The sequence below is a fragment of the Xyrauchen texanus genome, chromosome 32, assembly GCF_025860055.1.
Source record: "Xyrauchen texanus isolate HMW12.3.18 chromosome 32, RBS_HiC_50CHRs, whole genome shotgun sequence".
Classification (NCBI taxonomy): Eukaryota; Metazoa; Chordata; class Actinopteri; order Cypriniformes; family Catostomidae; genus Xyrauchen; species Xyrauchen texanus.
The window spans coordinates 28,721,731-28,748,514 of NC_068307.1; positions in this window are offsets into that span (position 1 = coordinate 28,721,731).

The following is a 26,784-nucleotide window of genomic DNA, read 5'->3' on the forward strand; positions in this document are numbered from 1 at the left end:
AATTGTATTTTTTTTTACATTTCAATGAATTTCATATAAGATGCTTTAACTTTTCACAGTCACATTTCAAGGAACCTTTAGATTAATATGCTAATACTATAATAGACAGATGTAGGAAGCTATATTTTTGCCAAGTTTCACACAAGCAGGTTTTATCCCTAAGATGTTTCGTCTCTTTTCTTCTTTATGTTTAATCCTTTAATTCACCGCTGCTGCAGCCAATAAAGCACCACTTGTTGACATCAAATCTTCTGCTGTGATCAAAGTTTCTTTGAATGCGTAGCGAGGATCGGCCTGTGACTCCAGGTGATCAAGTTTCATTGAAGCGGGTCATTCTGTGTCCAGGATGTGGTTTTGTGCTATTGGGGTCTTTCTTGTTTAAACTTTGTTTTATGCAACAAGAGGTTTTCGCTATTGTCACCTGTTCCTGTTGCTGCTGGCACTTAGCTTGAGTCTGTGCTTGTAGCCTGCTAGCATTTTTAGCATTGCTTTACTTTTTGTTTTCAGCATTAAATCTTTAATCTCTGCCATTTTCAGCATGCATCGTTTCCCCCCAGCATTATTCTGTTATTGAAATTCAACTGCATGCATTTTTCCATGTACAATCACTTTCTATTTGTATTGCGATTAAACTGCATGCATTTTACCGTGCACACCTGTTTTCTCCTCTGTGTTACACGGATTATTGCATCGATCTCAAAGCACCACTTATCAAAAACCACCTTAACAACAAACAATTGCATGAGGGATTCACATCGATCTCAAACCCAGGCTGCCCAAGAAGAACCACAACAACAAACAATAGCAGAAACATTATTTCTACTTGCACTACATGTCACATGTTTACAATAGCTTCTTCCATTAGCAGTGAGGGATTCACATGTGATAAATGTAAGGAATTAATCAGGCTGACGGAGAAGGTTAATGAGTTAGAGACTCGCATTCGAATGCAAGTGGAGGTCAGTGAGAAAGAGAAGCCGGTAGATACTGTTTCGGATGCGGGTAGTACAGCAAGCAACACACACACTTTGGTTCCGGCTGTAGAGCCCCTGCAGCAGGGCATTTGGGTGACATCTCGGCGGCATACACGCTCAGCAAAGAGACACCACTCTCCCGTTCCTGTTAGGGTTTCCAATCGATTCACCCCACTCAGTGATGCACCCACTGAGAATCATGTTGAAAGAGCCCTTGTTATTGGTGATTCTATGTGGAGCGGAGTTGGGGGGTTGGTCGGAATATCACGCGCCCGGTCCCCAATCGGCCTGATGAGGCGCGCAAGGGATAAAGGCGCCCGGTGACGATGATTTGAGAGAGTGAGAATTACGGGCATGTCCGTCATGTGTGTGTTTGTGCTTTTGGTTTGAGTTTAATTAAATTATCATTTATATTGACAAGCCGGTTCTCGCCTACTCCTTGCCCATCCTTTAACTGTTTTACATTCTATTGTAAGGAACGTGGAAATAGAGACTCCACTATTGTTAATTGCATTTCAGGGGCCAGAGCGTCTGACATCAAATCAAATTTACAAGTGCTGGTTAATGCTTAACATAGATTTTCTAAAATTGTTCTTCATGTTGGCACTAACAATATCTGGGTTCGCCAGAGATCACTAAAGTTAATGTTAAAGAGGTGTGCGAATTTGCAAAATCTATGTCAGACAGGTTTATAGTAGTATGTCTGGATGTGTCTGCAGAATAAAATAGGATTTATAGACAATTGGAAGAGTTTTTGGGGTAGACCTGACCTGCTAAAGAGAGATGGAATCCATCCCTCCAGGGAAGGTGCCGCTCTCCTCTCTAGTAATTTGGCTCATAATCTTAATAGTGATAGTTTTTGGGGGTCTGGGTATCTCAGCGAGTTTTAACGCTGACTATCACACCTGGAGTCGTGAGTTTGAAATCAGGGTGTGCTGAGTGACTCCAGTCAGGTCTCCTTAGCAACCAAATTGGCCCGGTTGCTAGGAAGGGTAGAGTCAGGTTGGGTAACCTCCTCTCAGTGGGGCATGTGGTGAGTTGTGCGTAGATGTCTCGGAGAATAGCGTGAAGCCTCCACACACGCTACATCTCCACGGTAACATGCTCAACAAGTCACGTGATAAGATGTGCAGATTGGCGGTCTCAGACGCGGCGACAACTGAGATTCGTCCTCCACCACCCAGATTGAGGCGAGTCACTATACCCTATTATACACTATATAATAGGGGAAAAAAAGGCGTAAAATCCTCCCAAAAATAGTTATAGTGTTTGACTAATTGGGACCTAGGTCAGGAAGCAGGTCATAAAGGCCTTCTGAGCAAAGCGTTTTTGTAAGAAAAATATCCATACATATTATATTATAGTTTGTAAAGTTATAAATATGGATATTTTTCTTACAAAAATGCATTGCTTCGCTTCAGAAGGCCTTTATTCACCCCCTGGAGCCATATGGATTACTTCTGTGATGGATGGATGCGCTTTTTTGGGCTTCAAAATCTAAGGTACATTCACTCCCATTATAAAGCTTGGAAGAGCAGGATATTTATATTACTCCGATTGTGTTTGTCTGAAAGAAGAAAGTCATACACTTAGGATGGCTTGAGGGTGAATAAATTATGGGATCATTTTTGGGTGAACTAACCCTTTAAAGTCAGGATCGAAGCTGAGTTGTTTGTTAATCTCATGCAATATTTTGCAAAGTTACCCTTTAAAGACAGAGGAGATGAAGTATTATTCACATCAGGTGTTCTTCATCCACCAGGCAGAACGAGGATAATTAATTATGCACTTCTTCTCACTCTCCTGCCCAACTCTTGGGCATCCAGCATGGCTGAAGGACGTCCCTAAGAGGCGGGGCGATGATGACGAGAGCGAGGGGCGGATCATTCCGACACATCTGTAAATATATATGGGATAATAGGAAACCTTAAAAAGTCTTATAATTCTTAAGATGTCAAAAAGGCTTGGAGGACTAGAATTCCCAAAATTTAATAAATTAGTATGAATCTGCCCAAATTCATCCTATATTGATTTGGATGAATGAAGAATCTAAAGTGAAATGGAGGAAGGTGGAAATGTATCAAATGGGGAATCTATTAGTACATCCCTGTTCCTGCCCAAACAAAGCAACACGTTTAAATCAAGAGGTAATATTTGTATTAATAGTACTTTTAGAAATTTGTTAGAAAAAAACCAAAATAGTAAATTAAGATCAAGTTAATTTACAACAAATTGCTAAAGATCCAGATTTCATGGCAAATAGATGAGATAATACACTGAAGTTTTGGGCAGATACAGGTCTGAGATCAGCAATGTTCACTGATAAAGGAATGGACACACAGCACAACATTAAGCTTCAAAATTCACAATTGTTAAATGATTTACAGGTTAAGAGGATATACAACCTATCCAATTAAAATGTTATGAATTTTAAAGAAATACTGAGCAGAATAAAGTCTCATTAGTCAAATTCTGTATGTGCTCTAAATCACCATCTTACAAGTGATCAGACGGGTTAATTTAATATTTAACTACACAATAGAAATACTTCCTGTGACGAGGCAGCAAAGAATGAGGATCCAAGTGCAGCTTTAATGAAACAAAAGATAAACAAGGTACCTCAGAATAAAATCAAATGCAGGAAAGCAGATGACAACACATGTGAGAACGGACAAACTAACTGGGGGAAACAAGGGCTTAAATATACAGGTACATATTAATCCATCTGACTGGCTGTTTATGGATGGCATAATATAGTATGTTTATATTATTTAAAGATATTTTTTGCTATGGCTACAGAGCGTAAATGAAAAGCAATTCAATTTGAAATAAAATACAATATCTGCTGAAAATCTACATTTAGATTCTTAAATATATAATTAAACATGTGGATTTGTAAGATTTTAAGTGTGCTTTAAGAGGGTTCCTGAACATGCCTCGAAGCGACTGCTGGATTATGAAAATTGGTGGTTTTGCACATTCCTGCATTTTACCTGCAAATTCAAACAAATGAATGAAATACAGGTATCATGTGAGACTCAACTGTTCTTCAATAAACATTTAATTCTAAGAAAAAAGGATAACATAGCTAAATATATCAAACCACAATCATTTGAAAAGATCACCAGCTGAAGATCCGTGTGCTGTTTTAGTGTGCTTGGATCAGAAAACCAGCAGTGCAACATTGTGTAAGTGAGATGTTTAAGTATTTGCTTATGCCATGTAATATTGCCTACACTTCCTCTCTGTTAATGCGTCATTAAAGCATTTCGGAGGTGGTTTGTGTGTCTCTGTTGGCAGCAGGCAGCAATGAGGTGGACCGGATTGTTATTTTGAACACGCCGGAACACTTGAGCAGCGATTCCTCCCACACGCGTGTCTGAGGAGAGACGTTCATGGACTAATCGAGCTGTCAGACACCCGTTCGACACATCGCCTGCAGCCAAACGGCTCAAAATGATCCCTCTATCGATAAAACACTCAATACATTCACCCATCCCGTCATCTCTCTCATGCCCACGGGCAAGAACGCTTCACCATCATGAGGAGGAAGTTTCTTTTGGAGTTTTAATGTAAAAACTGATAAGCATTTATCAACATTTCTGTGTGAATTGTTCTGATCTGAAGCTCACAGTATAAAGCACTGATGACAACGATGAAGAGGATTTCAAAGATGATTTTTCACTGTTAAAGCTGCAGTGTCAAATCACTGTAATACACATAACTGATTTAGCTAACCCAGTCTCATGACAAGTCGGAATCATTTGTATGAAATGGCAAAATCGTAATTCAGTTGTCTTGTATATGATTTTTCTTAAGTATAACTTCAGACCCAAACCCAAACCTAACCATGATTTTAATTGGAAAATAACTTGTGTACCACCGAAGAAAGAACACCCGGTGAATGTGCATTGAAATACACATGCAAAAGTAACACAACAGTTTAGTAAATGCACCCCGTCTCTCTCCAGGCATTACAGCAGTTTGAGACATTTTAGTTTATTTGTGATTAATATTTTTATTGATTCCATTGAAGGCACAAAAAACAAAACATATATATAGGAATCAACATTTAACAACCCCACCCCGACCCCCAACAAACACTCCTGTGGTCACATGAACATATTCACACAGAAATAAATAAAAGTAATTAAATTAAATTAAATTAAATTAAATAAAAAAAAATTATAAAGAAATAAAACAGTAAAAATAAAAAAATATATACAATAATCACACACATCCACAGCTTATACTCCGCTACCTCTCCCCGAGAACCCTCCAACAAACAAATCCAAATTACCCCGTCTACTAAATATCATCTCCTCATATGCTGCCACCCTTCCCATCTCCACACTCCACTCCAGAAATGGGGGTGCTCCAGCTGACTTCCATCCCCTCAAAACAATCTGTCTGGCAACCATCACACTTGTCAGGACCCAGTCCTTTATGATTTTGTTCCCCATATCGATGACCTCCCCATCACCCAAAACACCAATTCTGGGGCAAAATTAAATTCAAGAGCCCAACAAATCATACACAACACTTGAAACCCCTCGATCTCAACACACCACCAAAAAAACACGGGTTGTGTCTCCATCCTCCGACTGGCATCGCCAGCAGGTGGGTGTGTCTTTAAGACCAAGCCAGTATAATCTAGAGTGGGCCCAATTATAATCCTATCCCACACCCCCTCCTCCAATACCAAGATTAAATCTTTCTCCCATAATCTCTTGATTGAAGTTGAAGCTCCGCCCCCAGACTCTGAATTATCAGGAGTAATACACTGATGCCTCATGACCTTTCCCAAAAGCAGTAATCACCCCTCCCAGAGTATCTGCTGCCTTAGGGGGGTGTGTGCTACTCCCAAAAACAGTACAGAGCAGGTGTCACAGCTGTAAATATCTAAAGAACTGAGATCTGGAATCCCAAAATGTTGAACCAGATCCTCAAAGGATCTCAACACTCTCATACAGGACACCGAGTGTAGTGACCCCCCTCACAATCCACTCTGACCAGCAGAAAGGGGAATTACATCATTTAGGGTTCATATGCTCGAGGCAACATTTAAATGTCTGAATGAAACACTCTGGACACTTTTGTCCATATGGAGTGTAAATGTGAGATAACGGGTGTAATTTAACTTCTCCGGTTAGTTTGACAGAAAGGTTTTGCAATGGTGAAATAGGGGCAAGAACTTCCTGTTCAATACAAAATCAGGGAGGGGCTCTCTCAGGGGGGAAGCGACCAATGAGACAAATGTCTGAGACTGAACGCATAATAATAAAACTAAATCTTGGGTAGATCTCGCCCCCCTTTATCAATCGGCCCATGTAACTTACTGAAATGTAACTTACTGAAATGTAATCTGGGATGTTTCCCATTCCAAATGAAGGACTTCACTATGATCTCAAACTGCTTGAAATAAGAGAGGGGGGCATCTACAGGGAGAGATTGTAGCAGGTAGATGAATTTTGGAAAATAATTAATTTTAATAAAATTAAACTTCCCAATCATAGATAAATGTAATGAAGCGCACCTGCCCACATCACTCAAACCTTTTTATTAATGGGTCAAAATTAACTCACACTAAATCACAAATCTGCTGGGAATAAAATACCCAAATTCTTAATGCCCTGTTTGAGTCAGAATGAGAATATTTTTGGTCAGTCGTCAGTTTAGGGAGTTCTGATGGTTCCACAAAGTTTCTAATATCCTCATCAGTAGACGAAGACGTGAAACTATAAAGATCAAGATTTAATATTTTAAAAGCTTTATTAATATTAATGAGGTAAATATTTCACCACCAGCAGATTTCTCGGAGAGAATGGTAGAAAAAGACTCTCTGCTTTATATATCTTGCCGAAAACTTCCCTGCTTTGTCCCCTGACTCAAAGTATGACTGTCTTGCCCTGAATAGCGAAAAATTCACCTTCCGTGATAGAATAGTATTATATCTGTTTTTCGGTCGGTTCAATTCTCTGAGGCCATCAGACAAGACTCGGCGCTTCAGCTCTGCCTCGGCACTTTTAATATTCCCTTTTAACTCCACGAGATCTCGTGCTTTGTATTTTTTGATGAATGAGGTATACTGTATGATCCGACCCTATGAACCACCTTAAGTGCCTCCCAAGCCACGCCTACTGAGGAACTGAGGGCCAGTTGGTCTCCATATAAACATTGATTTCAGACTTTAACATTTGTTGGAATTCAGGATTTTGTAAAAAGGGAAACATTAAAGTGCCAAATATATGATTTATTTTTCTCTGTATGTGGCAACACCTCTAAACTCACCAGGGCGTGATCCGAAACTAAAATGTTTCCAATTGAGCGATCAACAACAGATGAAATGAGGGACTTAGATGTAAATATATATACATATATATTTATTCTAGAATAAATCTTATGGACTGATGAAAAGAAATGTATAGTCCCAACCAGATGGGTTCAAATGTCTCCAAATATCTGCAAGACTAAGATTTGTACACATCCTGTGAAGCATCAGTGTTGCTCTCTTACACACATTTGCTTCACTATGATCAAGGACTGAATCCATCAATAGATTAAAGTCTCCTCCCAATATTATATCATGAGGGGTTTCAGCGGCTCGCAACATCCCTTCAAGATCTATAAAGAAGCCCTGCTCATCAGCATTAGGTGTGTAAATATTAGCCAAAATGAACCTTTGCCCCTGAATTTCTGCTAAAACAATAATGAATCTTCCTAATTTATCTTTAATCTGTTTGAGACATTTGAATTGTAGATGTTTATTTATCAATGTAATGACTCCCCTGCTCTTACTCGAGCCAGCACTAAAGCCAAAATTTCCACCCCCATATCTTCCCAAATGTTTCAGCTTCCTGCGGGGACAGATGTGTTTCTGAAGAAAGACTATATCATATTTTTTATATTTAAACGGAGTCTCACAAAAAAAAAAAAACAGGCCAGCGGATAGACAAACTCACTCCAATGTTCTGCAAAAAATATTTCACAAAACCAACTCCAGCCAACAGGGGGCATAAGCACCCATAAGGAGCAGGTGTATCCACAAGCTGCCCTAAGAAATTATTCTACACAAAACAAACTCCAGCTGCTAGGCGGAACCAGCACAAAAATTTATTAAAAAGGCGCTCTGCTTCCTCGAACAGTCGAGTGTATGTTTAATGAGTCAGGTCCACTAGGCGCCAAGATGAAAATCACTAAATGGCTTACTCACTCCAATGCCTTTATGAAGGATAATGCTTGCTGTGGGCATGAAAATATTTTACGGTCATCCTTAGAATCTATTCTCAGTTTGGCTGGGAACATCAGTGCAAAACCGAACTTCCATTGGTGTAAGAGATTCTTGCATTCCTTAAATCAATCATGTTTCTATCTTGTCGAATTCGCAAAGTCTGGGAAAAAGAAAATGTTGTGGTTCTTCCAAGAGAGCTTTCCTTTGCTCCTCGCCTCGCGTAACAAGAGATCTTTATCGGATGATCTCAGGAATTTGTCCAGAATTGATCAGGGCCTGTCTCTCTCCACGGATCTCTGAGCAGGAACGCTATAAACTCGATCGATTTCCAGCTTATGGCCTGTTATGTCAAGCAGACTCGGGCAAAACTCGTCTAGGAATTTCACCATATCTCAGCCTTCCTCATGCTCAGAAATTTCTACAATTCCGAAGTTGTTTTGCTGGCTACGATTCTCAAGATCTTCCAAAATGTCTTCCAAGTCTGCCTTGGTTGCTAGCAGATTAGAAGCTAAATCCCTCTCCGATGACTCCAGAAAATGTATCCATTTCTCAAAATCCAACAATCTTGTAACTAACTCTTGAATTTCACCATACCATCACCATGGAAGTAATCGATCAATGTATTACTGTAAGATACTCCAAGTCTGCAATTACTTTTGTCAGCATTGCTGATACATTCATCAATTCATACCAGATTTATATCAGTTCACCCTCAGCCACAATCAGCCAGAGCATGTAAGTGTCTTTTAATATTTCCAGAGCCCGAGGATTTTAATTTTTTTGACATATTGTCTTCCTAGAACAGTTAAGAATCAGGTGTTGAATCTCACCAGTTTATGACACAAATATTAATAAAATTAGCAAAGTGCGCAGAGCTCGCCGCTCACACGTCCGCTACTCGCATGGTGTCACGTGACTCCAGTTTGAGACATTGTTGAGATCACTTGTGAAGACACGTGAGAATACTGGAGTCTTTTTCTCAGGAGAAACCTCAGAGACTTCAGCATAGTCTTTATTTGCTTTCTATTTAATCACATTGCTGCCCAGGCAAAACAATTGATGTTGATCTGATTTGTTTTAATTCTGCATGTGCCAGTAGATTAACTGTCATTGAGATGAATGTGAATTCTAACGGATGAAGAACTCCAAGTATTATAGACCTCACTCGAATGAACTGGAAGTTTATGGACTCTGTGAACAGGTGCAACTTTACAGCCGCTTTCCCACAACAGCTTCCACAGAAGGGCTCAATTAAACATCAACATCAAACAATTAGAGGAGAAACCCATTAACTGAGCTGGAGGAAAAACTGATACAAATGATGCTGGGGAAGATTGTGTAGGGTTAGTGAGAAAAGAGTCCACAGATCTCTCAAGACTGCATCTGTCTGTCTTGAGAACTCTGAACTGCTGACTGAGGATGCTGAAGCAGTTTTCACAGATGTGCCATGCTCCAATGGTAGGCATTGTCCAGGGTTTGGCTGGAGACGGTACGTTTACAGAGGGAAAGCTTCACCAGCCACTTTGACGTGGTTTACCTTCCCCAGCACAGTTGGTGAAGATACGTTAAAGGTCCATTTCTGCGAGCTTTTCCACGTGCCGAAGGCAGGGTTCATTTTCTATCTTTTTCCTTTTTGTTTGTCACAATATTTTCCCTCTGATTAAAATATCCGTTAAATTTCCTTTTTACTCACATATCAAATTGTAACAAACCAAACTTTAACCAAATATTTAAACATTTTGAAAAATGTATAAACTATTTACACAATTATTTAAACAAATATTAAATGTGTTAAACATGAATATGAGCTCCTGAAATAATAGTAGGCTATATAATTCATATTTTTACACAAGTCACTCTGTTGTGGAATCCTTATGTTTAGACAGTTTAGGATGCTGTGTTATGTGTTGCATGTTTATAAGGAACCTGCTTATTCTCAACACAAGTTATGCATTTTGACTAGCACGTAACTTAGTTCATCTATTCGTTGGCTTCATCGTCTGCAGATGAAAGTTGTAAAATGACGTTTATCGTGGTGGTCCTCATTGCATTGCTAAATTGCATAACATGTTCTCGTCAACTTTCCCTGACACCAGTGCTGGTCCTATCTCATTTGGCATCCTAGGTTAGACCCACCATAAATGCACATCAGTATATGAATACTCCAAAAGTTACCCAACATTATTAAAAACATTCCTGGGAAAATACATAATGTACAAGTGCATGATAAACATTCATTAGTAGACATCATAAATGGGCATAAACATAAATAGTAACAAACCAAATGTTTGCTGCTTCAGGAGATTTTGCAAAAAAATTAAATTCTGGTGGAAGCATCTTTTTAAAATTTTCTAGAGTACTATTATTGTGTGACATTAATGTCTCTATGGACTAAAAACATATCTAGACTTTTTCACATGACACAGTTTTATGAAAATTACTTTTCACAAAAGTAGCCTGCTAGGGCAGTATGTGGTACAGTGTTGGTAACAGATGGTAATAACATACTTTGATATATACACGCACCGACCACTTTATTAGGTACACCTGGTCTGATGAATCTTGATTTTTGCTGGAGGTGTGCAGACGGTAGGCCCACTACAACCTCAGCTTTCTCTTCTTGGTTGACAGAAGTGGAAACGACTCTGCTGTTGTAGCCCATCCGCCTCAAGGTTCGACGTGTTGTGCATTCTGTGATGCTATTCTATACAATTGTACTGAGGGCCATTCTCCATTGACCTTGCTCATCAACAAGGTGTTTCCATCTGTAGAACTGCTGCACACTTTATGCTTTATGTTTTTGTTTTTTTACCATTTTGAGTAAACTCTAGAGACTGTTGTGTGCGAAAATCCCAGAAAATCAGCAGTTCCAGAAAATCAGCCCGTCTGGCACCAAAACTCTGTATCCTTCCCTTCCCACCACTAACCACTTATTTTAAATTGATGTCAATGAAGCCACAAAGGCTTTTTGCGAAACAATAAATTCTTGACTTGATAGTGTCTGTCATCTTTCCTCCAGTCCAGCACGTGCCACATATCTAGCCCCTGGCTGTCGGAAACACTCTGACCACCACTCCAAGCTTATTGCTGTGGAGAGGATGTAGTGCAAGGGTGAGGGTTAGTAGTAACCCTAACACTAACCTGGGAGTGGTGGTTGATTGCCAGCTGAACTTCATGGCCCACATCTCATCAATTACCAAGTCTTGCAGGTTTGCACTTTCCAAAATCAGGCCTTTCCCGCCTGAAAATGATGTGCAGCTCCTGGTCCAAGCTCTGGTCATTTCAAGAGTGGACTACTGGTGGACTTCAACCAAAGGATAGAGCCACACCCTCTGCCCTCTCTGTATGACAATAACTCTTTTGAACTGTATGCAATTACTTCACCCATACTGTAAATCTAAATGTTCTAAGTATACACTGATGCCAAAATGGTATGACCACCTGCCTAATATGCTGTTGGTCCAGCACATCCCACAGATGCTCAGTCGGTTTGAGATCTGGGGAATTTGGAGGCAAGGCAACACCATGAACTCTTCATCATGTTCCTCGAACCGTTCCCGAACAATGTGTGGCAGGGTGCATTATCCTGCTGAAAGAGGCCACTGCCATCAGGGAACACCACTGGCATGAAGGGGTGCACCTGGTCTGCAATGATGTTTTGGTAGGTGGCATGTGTCAAAGGAACATCCACATGAATGCCAGGACCCAGGGTTTACCTGTTACATGGCTGTATATGTTTATATTTCTTCTTTCTCACCACTAGGGTTGCTAGAGTGCCTTAACCCTTGTTTAAATACAGGTGTTGTGTAGAGGACGTGTGTACAGCATGTGGACTCAGAAGCATGGCTTGCTAGGTGCTCAAATAATCCAAAGTCCTTGTTCAGTTTGTTTCATGCTCAACTTAAAGTAAGGAATTGTTTTTATTTCTCATTGCTTACGAAATGAGTTTTGTGTGTTGGTTTAAATTTTCTGAGTTTATTGTTTGAAATGTGTTTGAATTTATTTAGTATGGTTTATTTGTATGTTTTTGAAGAAGGGCTTTTTTCTTTGGAGGGTTTTTCATGATATGATGAAGACCTGTTCAAGTAGTTTCAAATGACGGTTTGAAACTGCATTTCAGCTACATGTTACCTTCTGCTACTTCTGTCATATATGGATACTGCCTTAAACCTTGGTCTTGAGTCTGGAAGACATCTGGATTGACCATTTTAACTTGTGTTTGTGGATCTCTGTTATTTGGGTCACTGCTGCATTACAAGACTTCAACTTACATCAGATGATGCTTTTGCATTCATTCATTCATTCATTCATTCATTCATTCATTCATTCATTCATTCACCATCAACCACTTACAGTGACCTGTGTAACACTGTTTTCTACTGACTGCACCTTATACACTAATCTATCACATTGCTTTTTTACTGGTTTAATTTAATGTATGTTATTTTATTTGTATTGAAATGTATTGTTTATACTATTGATTTTTGTTTGTTTATTTTCATATTTGAACTCTACATAAAATATCAAATTTTTCATTCATTTGCATTCATGTTTCTTAACTGTTTACTTGGACAACTTCAAATGCATTAGATCCCCCTTTATTGTATAGCTGGTTTGAGCACTCGTACAAGTCTGCCGCTGCGCAGCCCCATATGCAGCAGGGTGTGATGCACTGTGTGTTGTGACACATTCATCCTGTAAACCTAATTAACATTTTCTGTGACTCGTGCCACAGTAGACCTTCTGTCATTTCGGACCAGACAAGATAGCCTTTGTTGCCCTCGTGCATCGAAGAGCCTTTGGCGCCAACCTCCCTGTCGCCAGTTTGTGGTTTGTCACTCTTCGGACCAATGTCTGTAGGTACTCACCACTGCTGACCAACAACACTTGCTGTTTTAAAGATGCTCTGAACCAGTCGTCTGGCCATAAATATTTGTCCCTTGTCAAAGTCGCTCAGGTCTTTAGTCCTGCCCAATTCTCCAGCATTCAACACGCTGACTACGAGAACTGACTGTTCACTCACCATCTAATCTACCCAGACATGTGGTCTTGTTAGAAGATGATCAATGTTATTTCAACATTCACCTGGACAAACCTCAGGCCACAGACTTTCATACTTGCTTGCCTCATTTGACCACACATGCCTCACAACTGCTGCAACTCACAAATCAGGTGACCAGATGATGTCCAGCTACACATGTAACTATCACTGACCCTTTTCTTGTTACTCTAATACACACTTCCAGTCATTTCTTTCTTAGATTTAACATATTTCTGCTACCTTGCTTGCCACAATCCTCTTTAGGTGTCATTTTGACATACTTTTTGCTCTCTCTCACCTCCCCCTTTTACCTCTGGTCTCACCCTCTCTTCCCTCCTCTAACCATTTATCCTCACTAGATGTCAGTAATGCTACTAACACTCTATGCTCCACTTTAACATCTTGTCTATACAATATATTCTTTGGTCCAAACTTAGGGCTGTTGAAAGAAAATGGCACCAATCCAAGGACTCAAACTTAAGTAAGTATCCACTGCTCGCTTCTCTTCCCAGGCACAAAATCGGTTTCTCAGACTTTCACTTCCACCTTTCCCCACTGGGGGAATGACCCTCCAACAGCTGATTTTCTAACTATTTTCAAGAAGACACATCTCTTTCGTGAGCACTTGACCTACCCTGCTGAAAAGACCAGCATTGCTGTCACCAGCTCATGTCTTCTTTTGGTTGCTGGTTCCCGAGCATGGAATACTGGTGTGCTGGTGCCCTTAGCCAGCTTCATCAAAAAGACCATAAGAGTCAACAAGCTTCACCAGCAAGGTTTAGCTGGTGAAAGAATGGCTATGCTAGTCCACCAGCTAGTCCTGCACCAAACCAGCATTGGAATTGCATGTTGGTTAAGCTGGAGTCTTTTAAGCAGGGTAACCCACTGTCTTCATTCCTCATAATGAAAATAAAATAAAAATCTTACTCTGTTCTTTCACAACTGTCTCCCATGTTCCTCCCAACTGGTAATTCTCTGAGCACTTCTCATGTAATTGCCTCCTGATGAAGAATTGCTTTTGCTGTGTTCCTCACTTCCTTTCCTCATTTGTAAGTCACTTATGATAAAAGCATCTGCTTAATAAATAAATGATTCTTTCAATTTATTGTAGTTAAATATCCACTTCACCTTTTAAACATCTTGTTACTGTTTACTTCTGGGCCCAGTTTGTTCGGTAAAAACTCAACACATGTTGAAATTAACTCTTGCCTCTTGTTGAGGCAAAGTCTCAAATTCATCCATAGACATCCTAAAGTATCGATGAAACTGATCATGATACAACTTCAACTTCTGTATTAATCTGTGCAACTCCCAGTGTTGCTCTTCTCTCTCAAGTACGGGATTAACCTAGTATCATTGTCTTTTTATTCTTCTTAAACAAATTTACAACTAAGCGTACCACTGGTGATGTAGTGGTGTAGGGAATAAAGATGAAGTGTCTAGATTGTGTCGCACCTTTTGCAAGTCTCTGGAGATTAACTATGGTTCCCTTTCAAGCCGATCACTTTGACACTGCGTCAGAGGCTGATGCTATGGGATCTCCATGCAGGTGTGCTACTCTCTGAAACACATTAAATCATGCTGTATTGACTGTATTGTGCTTTTTCTTTCAATGATAATAAACTATAAGATCTTGTTAAGATCTTCACTGTGAGAGCATGTAACTCAATATACTTTACTCAAAGCTCGCTTGCGTTCTGAAAGCCAAAGCTGCTCCCCTCGTCTCCCGCTATACTACTTCTGCAGCTTCCAAAGTCTGTGCAGATGACGGGATAAAGAGCGTGGAGATTTGTCACCTGCACAAGCCTTGCGTGCCTCCTCTATATCAAATGACATCACCTATTTAGTATGAGCCCTTTTCATTGCCTGGGCTGAGCCCTCGCTGACACAGCATTTGCTGAGATTGATTGTGTTCATTGCATGAAAGTCAAACTGCTTTGCTCTCTGCTTGCTTTCTTGGAAAGCTGACACTGGTCCCCTCTCCTCCCTGTATCTAGCAGGGACCGGATATGGACATGGATAGTTTGAGGAGGATTTGTTGTCAGCTTGAGATTTGCATCTAATATGTGGCAATGCCACATAATTTGCGGCGCGCTCCGGTGCACTGCGATCGATCACGTTGGCAGTGGTGGTGATTTCATTAAATGAGACATGTACATGCTCAATTGAGGTGCTCACCATAATTTCCACCCATGGGCAGGAAAACGAGACAAAGCAGATTCTGTGACAGAGTACTGAAGATTATCGCTTATGCTTAAAAAAAGATAGTGAGTTTCTCCCCCAGAACGGTTCTTTCCAGAGCTGCACAAGTGGCTTATTATGACTTGACTTTTTCCCTATTCAGTGTGTTTTCAGGTCTCTGCCGCTGCCTCCTTTGCATTACTTGTTAAATGAGATTGGAGTGATTGAAAAGGGTTTCAGAGTTCGGAGTTCCCATAGCGTCAGCTACTGGCACAGCCAGTAGTAAAAGTAAATAAAGTAATATTGTAGTAAACATGACTTTAACCATGTTTTTGTTGAAACCCATTACTTTTATACCATTAACCATGATTTTCCAACAGCAGTACTGTAGTAACCATGCTTAATTTTGTGGTTCCTGTGGTTGTATTACAAACACCATGGTTACTATAGAAACTGTAGTAAAACAATGGTTCATTTAACACAAGGAAATATTAGGATTTGGGGTAGGGGTTGGTGTGGGATTTCAGTGGGACTCCAAATAAATCTGCCTTTTTAAGAAGTTCTTATCCATGATAGGTGGAGGGCAGTCCAGCCAGGAGGGCAGAAAGGTGCAATGTGCTACTTGTACTGCGGTAAAATTATTTGTCAATCAACGCCACCCGTTGCAAAGGTGTGAATGTGCTAACTGTGTCACTTTTGGTGTGAAGGGCCTTTAGAGGTGTGATTGTGTGCGATCTGTATTAAATCAGAACAGGCAGATAAGAGTGAAGGGGAGATGCAGCCTTTAGCAGACACACCTCAACTCTTTCATCAGTATTGGAACAAGAATAGCTCCATGCATTTCAAAGGCAACAGATTGTTTTAATTCAACGGCGTGTTTTTGTCCAGCGGCAAAATGTCACTTTAGAAGCAGTAAACATGAATCCTTCAGGACATTTCATTCGCTCGGATGATCTGATGTCATTAAAGGAAAAAATACAATCACTACACATTAATATTAAACATCTAGAACTGACACACTTTATGATTCAAATGACACGCAACAAAGTAAAAGGTAATATATTTAAAGTGTAACATTTCAACCAAACAGAGTTGCAAAAAATGAAATCTCTGTCTTCAATTGGTCAGCAAACAGATGGTCTCGTCCTAAACTCACGCCATTGGTTGAGTCAGAAGTTGACATGTCGGTCCACTCAAGCGTGATGAATGTTTTTAAAAGCGTTACAGAGTCACAAGCTGTGTCCCAAATCACACACTTCTCCACTATTCTACACCATTTTGTAGTGCCAGAATTGTGTTTACTCTGAAATTTGAATTGAAGGATTTTCAATCACCCCACACTGTGTGGATATGTGCATTATTTGAGATAAGTGTCAAACTGAATTAGGCAAACATGATAACAATTGAAGGGCTTCTGTGTCCTGAACAAAATGGTAATGTTCCATCTGAGATGATACTACACTTTGAAAATGAATGCACTACACGGCTGACTGTGTAGTGTGTCAGTTGGGACACACATTCTACAGGAAGTCAAAATACCAATGGATTAAGATTTAAGAAAGTATTTTAAAGTTTAAAAAATGCAACATGATCACACGGGAATTCAACAGGTGTGTCTCATTAAGAAAGCTGTTGCACGGTAGGGCGTGTCCTCTGTAGGTAGCGGTATACCGTGTGTCCTTAAAGGTGGAGTAATCGATTCCTGAGAAAGACTGTTGATATTTGAACTAAACAGCCAATCAAACACACCCATCCCATCAGTGCTCTTTCAGAAGCTCCGCCTCACTGCCCCATTTCCCCCTCCCCTTCTCGCCCATCCTGTGCACGAGCACAAACCGCCCCCTGTTGCTGGTTGGCTGGAATAGTGTTGTGTGGATCCACTTCGTTTATTTTTCCATTTACAGAGCCAAGGTTGTGAACAAACACTGGATTTGTTTCAGCGTGCACACAGAACAGACAACTAGCGGATCATGAAGAGATATTTGTGGAATTTGACAGTGTATTGGATTGAAATTACTTGCTCCACCTTTAGAAGAGTTATAACAATGTAGAGAGAAAAGGAAATAGATTTTGCAGCTTTATATTTACTTTATTATGCATTACATTTATAGTTACTTTTCTAATATCTTATTTTACACAAATATTTTACACCCGTCTACTAAGGCACTTCAACTGAGGAATTAACATTACTTGCATTTGAACAACACATTGAATTGTGGGTTGTGAGGATATACCCCCTGCATCCTCTGTATTCCTGTGAAAGAAGGTCACATCCAAAGACTGCATTCAGAGTGTCTGAAACGAGAGCCTAACCTAACCCTTACCCTCTACGATATATGCAGCCAATAAATGTGACCTCCAGAGCACACAACCTCTTAAACGAGACCCACCCAAAACATTGCTTCTGTTAGTTCATGTACCCTGAAATCTACCCCATACTGCATAATTACTGGCAAGCACTATTCCCCATCAGACATCTTTGCATTTCCTTTCAACCGTACCCTTACAAAAATATCTAGAGTTCTGGCAGATTTGCAGAAAATTTCCCACTCATTATCTTCTCATGCGATTCACTGCAAATGTTTGTGGAGAACCTGCAGAAAATCTTTGGAGACAATGAAGAGTTTGTGAATGGCGAATTTGTGGCAAGTTTGCCAAAACCTTTTCTCAAATGTTACTGATCGTGCGTTGTGTCAGCAGCCTCAAAGACATTGGTTCTCATCCCACGTTATAACCAGCAAGCAATCACATTCACATAATTAGAGTGAGTTTCGGAGGTTGCATTTTCCCTGTAAGATTACATTTTTACTCCAGTGATGGTTAGGTTTTAGGGTTTCTGTTAGGGCATATGTACATTCCTGTTGACTGTAAATAATCTTTTAAATTACAACTAAAAATGCAACACTTTTGGCACCACTCTGCGGTTATTTCACCCATAAACAAGCTCATACGTGCCCATACGTTCAGCACTTCTAGCTCTGGCCACTGGGAGTGCATCGAATTTCAGCAAGCACAGACCGATTTTAGCAGAATTATCGTCCTATTATCACAGAAGTCACAGAGAAATCAGTCTGAAAAGTGACACACTTTAACTAAATGGAAATCTGACAACAACACTGCAGGAAATAATAAGAGAATTGAATCCCATTCATAGAGTGCCACTGAGTTTATTTTGCACTATAGTGTTGTAAATGCTGTTTAGCAAGTGATAAATTCTGGCAGCATGTTATGTTCAGCAGGTGTGCTGTGAAATGAAATGAGCAATCTGCTTTTTAAGAAATCATTTGTAAAATAATAATAATAATTCCTGTAAAATGATTTAACCTGTTAACCTTTGCCAGTGCGCCAGCGCACTGAAGAGTTTTTTTCCCCCACTAGTTTCATGTTTATGAATAGATTTAACGTGAAAGAACATCATTAATCTTGGCAAACTATATATCATTTTAAAGGTGTAAGCCTCAAGCATCGATGATAGAGCTCTGTTTTTCGATGAAAAGCTTATAACGAATGTATTTCTTGCATTTATATAAGCAATACAGATCAAAACACACGTAATCAAAAGCGGAGTACATACCAGTAGTGTCGTAATAACGAGCCACACACGCATCCACTGCTAAAAGTTCCAGATTGGATGGAAAGGTGAGGGTCCACTGAATAACATCCCATAGAGCATTTTTAGTCCAAAGAAACAATAACGTTGTAACATCGATGGTTGTTCCTTTGTTTACATCGAGTTTCTTCAGGGTGAAGTATCATACTTGTCGGTTATGCAATAAAATTATGCATAAAAACAGACTCCGGTAGCGAGCGTTATATGTGTGTGTTGCTTAGAGTGTAATGAACAAATTATGACCGCACACACACACACAAATACAAAGATAGGCAATATATAGGTCAAAATATCCAAACACTGCGGTCAGTTTTTTGGCGTCATGATATGCTGATCCTATTGTTTTGTCTTTACAACGAAAGCCAATGAAAGAATTGAAATGATATGACTGATAGAAAATGTAGCCAAGCAGTGCACGATTCCAACGATACCGGGAAGTTTAAATTCCTCATGAACAAGATGTTTTTTATTTATTTGAATCAGCCACTCTAACCTCGCGAATTAGGCTGTGACCACACCCCGTCATTTGACAACAAAGCGAGCCATAGTAAAAAGGCGGAAAACATCTGTTTTCGCGTCTTACTGGACGGATTATCTCATCAAATGGATCATCAAAAGAAGTTTTTTCTGCTGAAGATGTTTTATTTGAGATCACTTTCGAAGCAGCGATGGCTGAAATTGAGGAGAGTGAAGACAGCGCCGAGGGTGATATGCTTGAGGGCGGAAAAAGATGGTCCAATTTTACATCGGTGAGTTGCTATGTAACATGCACACATTATCGTGTGTGTGTGTGTGTGTGTGTGTGTGTGTGTGTGTGTGTGTGAGAGAGAGTGTAGAGAGAGAGAGAGAGAGAGAGAGAGTGTGTGTGTGTGTGTTTGTTTTCCCATTTGATATATATATATATAGTGTGTTTGTGCTAGGAAAAATTACAGAAATAACTAAACAACTTTACAATTGTCCAATATATACAAATAGAAATAAATAGAAATAAAGTAGCATCATCTTTTCAGACCACAATGCATTTACCTTATAAAACAAATGGCCTGTCTGATGGCTGGCCATCAGTGTGATTGTTGGTTCTATGTCTGACCATCCATATGAATGCTGTCTGTATCACTGGCCATCACCATGCTGTCTAAGCGACTGCCCATCAGTTTGATTGTTGATTGAATGGCCAGCCACATAAAAACTATACAGAATTATTTACTTGACATGCGGTGCTAATTATCTTTCCATTCTTTCCCATGCAACAGCCATCAAGTTGAATCTTCAGATGAAGAGTGGCATCCAAGCACCAGCCAACCAGTAGAAAAGAGATGCAAGCTCTCAAATTCTTCAAGATCTGCACTTGCTGTTTTAGACCTGAATCGACCAGTAAAAGGGAGAGGCAAAAGAGCAGCAGAAAAACCAAGTCCATACCCGCTGTGTCCCCAAGCACCCCTAAAGAAAAGTGGAACTGTTCAACTGGCGAGGACGTTTGGCATGACCAGCACTGACTAAACAGGACTTAGCATTTTGCCAGAGACAACAGCATTTTTGAATTTTTTTTCTTTGCCTTTTCTGTTGCAAAGAAATTCAGTTATTTTTATACATTTATTTTTTTAAATATTTCATAATATTTTACTTATATTTTTATTGTTCTGTTGTGCAAATAAATCACTTATATAAAGTCTTATGGTTGTGTGGATTATTTTATAATTGAAAAAGCATGGAACAGTGTATATGATGACTAAAATAGCTTGCAGTACCCTTCATAACATTTGGTCATTAGGTTGCTTTTTGAGGTATCCAAGGAGGCTTCTTGGTACCTGGACATAGTCTTGGAAAAAATATTGCAGAAATCTCATTTTTCATAATATCTTCCTCAAATGTGAAATATAAACTGATGAGACTTGTGGCTTTCAATCAATTGCCTAACTGGATTCCTCCAGGTTTGTTTTCATTTATTTTTTCATAAAATAATGCAATGTTACTTGCAGTACAAATTATCTTCAAGACACTTTAAATTCTATAAATTTTTGTCTGTGTAAGTTTTTTCAACTTTTACATTTGGGTAATAAACTCCAAAGTGTCTTCTTTTTAAATATGTCTAAATTGTGCATGTAGAGCAAATTGTTCAGTAACTACAATTATTTTAGTTTGGGGATGTCATTTCTGGGGATGTGCCTCAGCAGAGGGAGGGAGAAAGGGAACTGACATAGTCTTGGAAAAAGCTTGCAGGAACCCCATTTTTCATTATATCTTCCTCAAATTTGAAATATAAACTGATGAGACTTGTGGCTTTCAATTATTTACCTAATTGGATTCCTCCAGGTCTATTTTTATATATTTGTACATGAAATAATAAAACATTTTTTGAAGTTCACATTATTTATGAGGCACTTCAACTTTTATAACTTTTTATTTGTTTGAGCATTATCAACTCTGATTTATTGTTAGTAGAGTGCCAAGTGTCTTCTTTCCAAAGAGACCTTAATTGTGCCTGTGGTACACTGTTCTCAGGAGCTATATTTATTTTAATTCAGGTATGTCATTTTCAGCTGTGAGCCCCTGAGTGGGGGTGCAGGTTAACAGGTTAAGGTCCAGCAGGAACAGATCCAGATCCTGTATTAATTGATGAACTTGAGAATAAAATGTGAACGCTGCTACAGGTCTAGCTTGAAGTTCAGCAGCTCAGAACAACTTTCAAATATTTTCTTCCTTTAATGGTATTTCCCACAATCTGTTTTGTCTTTGACGTTCTCCTATTCCTCTGTCTGTCTGTAACAGTAAACAGATTTTGTAGTGGCAGTCTTCTGGCAGTTGTCCACTTTCATTATTGGCTCTTTCAATCAGCAGCATTGTGATGTATTGTGGCATGAAGAATGAGCGCTGTGAGGTACACGGACTGTTTGACTGGTGCTTTAGAACGGAGGAAATCCTTGACTAATGGCGTCTCCTGCACGCTGCTTTAATAAGTGTGTGTGTCTTTCTCTCTCTCAATGGGCCAGTTAAACTGTTCTGCTGTAAATTTATCGCTCAACGCCCGCGCTGGTGAATCACTCAGAGCGGAGGATGTGAAAACCGATTTGGACTCACCTGGAAACTCCTTCCAGAACAGCACAGATATGAAGAGCTGAGAGAGACCAGAGAGATCTGAGGACGGATTCAGGAATGAAACTGGAGCTGTTGCCTGATCTGCATTATTCCCGTAGTGACTCGGCAGCCAAACCAGCACAGATAGTTTGATGTAAACCAGCACATTTACCGGGCGCAATATATTCATAGTGAATTCCCCCCATTACCTTTTTTTTTTAAATCATCAACGTTTGTAGCTTAATTATCCTAAAACTTCTCTTTTCCCACAAGCTTTTCACGAATCCTGTCTCTAAGGACTAACGGACAGCTAGTTAGCAGAGGATTAGCGTGACTAGCTTAGTCTAGCATTAATGTTCATGCTGGTTCAGAACGGTTAATGCTGGTTTAGTGCATACATGAGAAACTCTAGACACTATTCGAGAGCATCCCATCCAGGGTCAGATTGGGAGACTAAATTTGACCAGGAATTTCAGGATTCTTGTGGCCCACTGGACATGTGTTTTATCATATCTGTTGACTGAATCATTCTCCTTCTTCCTGATATTTTGTGTGGGTTTGATCGTAGGCCATGATGTGCAGAAATAGAACCGAATCGGTCCATGCGTCGTGATTGATTGAAATAACTGATGACTCATTGATATAGTTTTAACGTATGCAACACAACCTAATTTACTCTCGGCTTTGTCTTTATGCAAGAGCTGGGAGAAATAATGCAATTGTGTTTAGTTATTTAGTAAACAAAAATGTTATGACTGGCAACATTCAAAATCATTTCAACCTCATTCATTTCTAAAACTCCCATATATGATCACAACTGCTGCCGTTTAGGCAATATGGCACAATGCCCTTTTAAATCCAATAAGACCACACAACTAATGCCATGGTGGGCGTGCCAAAACAATCTCTTTCATAAATAATAAAATATCAGTTTTGATCAAGTGTGTTTAAGAACTTCAAAACTCTCACATCACACTGGCAGAGTGGAAACTGTAGTAGAGGTCTGCACGGGGCATACAATGAACCCCAAACTCGACCTGTTCACGAGACCATGTGACTCTGCCCTACCCGACCCGAATGCTATCATCAGATTTTATGCCCAACCCCAAATAACTCACTTTCTTTATAATCACTTGTCCAAGCAAGTGCTGTTGCATTAGGCTGTATTTTAGCATCAAGGCAACATTTGTAACAGTATTGTAACAGTAAACACAGTTTTAAAGCGACAGTGCAGCTCCTCCGAACAGAACGGAAAAATAACTTTGGCTTACCATTTATTAAGTGATGAAACTTTGTTTGCTCCTCTTTGCAGCCTGAACTCCTTCAGAGCATCAAATCTTTGTGACACCTGCACTAAAATCAAGCTAGACCACTTCTGTCTAATGAATCCCAGCTTGAACACTGAATAATACTTAATTGATGGTGCACAACTTCAGCATCTGACGGTGTTGTGTTGGCGGTATGGTTCTGCTCTAGGCAAACTCCTCGCAATCAGTTGTAGTCTAAGAGCACCGGACGACAGACACGGAAGTAGAGAAAAACTAAAAGCCAAAACTGAAATGCAAGAAGTGGAGCTGGGGATGGAGGAGGGTCATCCACTTCTTGCATTTCAGTTTTGGCTTTTAGTTTTTCTCTACTTCCGTGTCTGTCGTCCTGTGCTTAAGTGCAGTTTGTATCCATGCCATGGAAAGACGGCTAAAGCAATGAATAAAATGTAGGACTTCAATAGAACCACGCTGATGAGCGTCTGAACTGTGTTGTAGACGTCATGACGTCAGATGAGCGTCAGAGGATTGCAAGCTGACTAGCATGACCTCCTGGAACTGATGCAATGCTGCTTTTACAGCGTTGGGTGCAATGAAATTTCTTTTAGTGAGATCTTATTTGTCTTTGTACACATTCTATACCAAATGTCAAATACATTTACAAAGTCTTCTAATTGGCACAGATTTTCTCAGTGAATTCAAAGAAATGAACAAATGATTTCAATGACAGGGTATTTGGTTGTGGAAAGCAGTCAAACAGAAAGCAGCCACTGAATTAAAGCCAAACACATCCCAGTGGCCGAACGCCTGAATCACTTGACATTAAATCACATTTCATCAGTCATGGTGGACACATACATTAGACGTGTTAGAAAGGTTTTGCTCTGGTTCACAATCAGAGTCGTCACATTCATTGGCACTTCAGAACACTTTCAAAGTAATTAAGAGGAGACAAAGACGTGACCTTTTCAAGAGCATCAGATAACAGCTTTTATTATTCAACAGTCCGGCTGAATGTCACAAACTGAGGCTGAATTCCAAAAGCTGGTTAGACTGAAATACCTGGAACGTCAGTTTCTCCATTTGTACGGTTTGTCTCTGTTGATTTATGGGTGTTTGAACTGGAAATGTACAGCTTCTGTGTCTTCTTAATGTTCATCTCGTCTTCATATGTGAATTTATACCTCTATAAATATAAGGGTCACATCATAGGTTGCATGACTGAAATTATAATCGACACAGGAAGTCTGCATGCTGTTTCCGAGAGTTCCTGTACACTAGGATCGGCCACATTATAGCAACTCACTGACCAGAGACACCCCCTATTAGGCATTTTTGGATCAGCTCCAGTGTGTTTACCTTCTCTTGTGGAAAGACCGGAAGCATCAGCTGCGTGGGGGTTTAGGAGTTAGGGTTAGCCTTAAATATTTACTTCTCTGATGTTTAGGTTTAGATTGAGGGTTTGGGTTGGGGGTTCAGTTTATAAAATATGCATTCCTCTTCACTGTATTACATACTCTACAGCTGAAAATAACTGCATTTACAACTCTCGTTTGGCTTCCCTCCATGGACATCCGTTAAATGTAGCTCACACGTGTTCATATGCCCAATGACACTGACTGCTTTGGCCACTGGGGGGCAGTGTTTTGACTTTTAGTAAACACAGAAGGATTTTTAGCTAAAGAAAAGTCGACGTACTCTTTCTGATTTCACTGTGAGGTCAGTCGGTTTTACTCACCAGTAATTTAATTCTGAATTAAGCACAAATCACATTCGTTCCTATAATCTCTTTGTATGGCTTGATTGATCTTAAATGGCAGAATTACAATTAGAATTACCATAAAATAAGTAAAATATCTAAATCAAGATATTTAATTAATCGAAATTGATACTTTTATTTAGAATTATTGACAATTATTAAGAATATAATCTAATATTTATTTATAAAAGTAATGTATTTAATTGTATTAATATATAAATGTTGTTTTATGTATTCTTATTTAATCATATTTAATAAATTAATTATTTGTATTTATTTGTATTACTTAATATTAACAAACATGACATAATAATTCTAAAATATTATATATTTTTTTTATTTATATTGACAAATATTGGAAAATATGATTATATAAATAAAATGAAATCTAAAATTTTATTTGACTATTTATTTATTTGAAATATTGACAAATATTATCTGAAAAGTTATCTAAAATTATTTTAATTTAATAAATTCAAATAATTCGGGTTTTCTAATGAATCATAATATTATGGATATAGATGGATGTACAGTGTGAGTGTGTGTGTGTGTGTGTGTCAGGGCTTATTACTTATATAATCACTATACACAAATGACACAGGTGTTTAATACTGAGATAATATTTAATCACATTACATTAATTATTGAATAAATAATGAGTTTCCAATCTATTCCAGAGCTGTGTAATTAAAGTGAATTAATTATTATATTAATTGATTTCTTGATTAATTCAAACTCCAGTGAAACAGCTTGTGGCATCATGTGACCTGGGACAAGGGTAATTCGATTTTTACATTTTCTGAAGAAACGCAAGCTCATTGTACACTCATCGGGTTTGGCTGATTGCTAAGGTGTTGTGGATGGTTGCTAGGTGGTTCAAAAGAGCACCTCTAATAAAAACATGAAAAGCATTTCATTCACCAGGAAACTAACCGGATGCTCAATTGTATGTCGGAGCAAAACCAGTTTGATGCTGAACTTCCATGCAGCATGAATGCAGATTTCAGTCATCCCGTTCTGCTCTGAGCGATCACTGATCTCATCATAGTCTTCACACGTCTCACAATCATCAGATGCATCTATGAATCATTTACGTGCAGTACAATCTCTCTATAGCTTGTTCAGTGTGATGTGTTTCTGTTAAATATGAGACGCAGGTGGCACACGCTTGAGTTTTAAGCCGCATTTTTGCTGAATCTGTGACCCTGATCTGTCCTGAATCAAACCATCAGAAACTGGAGCAGCTTCATACAAACACTCAAAGACACAAGTTTACTGTCCGTGAGGAGGACTGGATTATTCTAGAACGACTCTAAACCCCCTGACGCATTTGAATAAAGCTTCATTGGTGTTGTCATAAAATGCCTTACTGTCTTCAAACAGGTTTCTAAACACTGCTCCTGTTCGCCATTGGTCAGACAAAAGGTAGCCCCGCCCCAAACTCACGTGATGGATGGAGTCATGTCAGGCCGCTCAATCAAGCAGCTGAATGTCGTGAAGCGTCACAGTGTTTACAGTGTCAAACTACTGAGAGTGACTCTGAACATTAAACTGAGATTCCAGAAAGGATTTTACATTACAAATAATATCTGGCAACTTTAACAGTATTCACAAGCCATTTTACTTTCATAATATGACATTTCATACA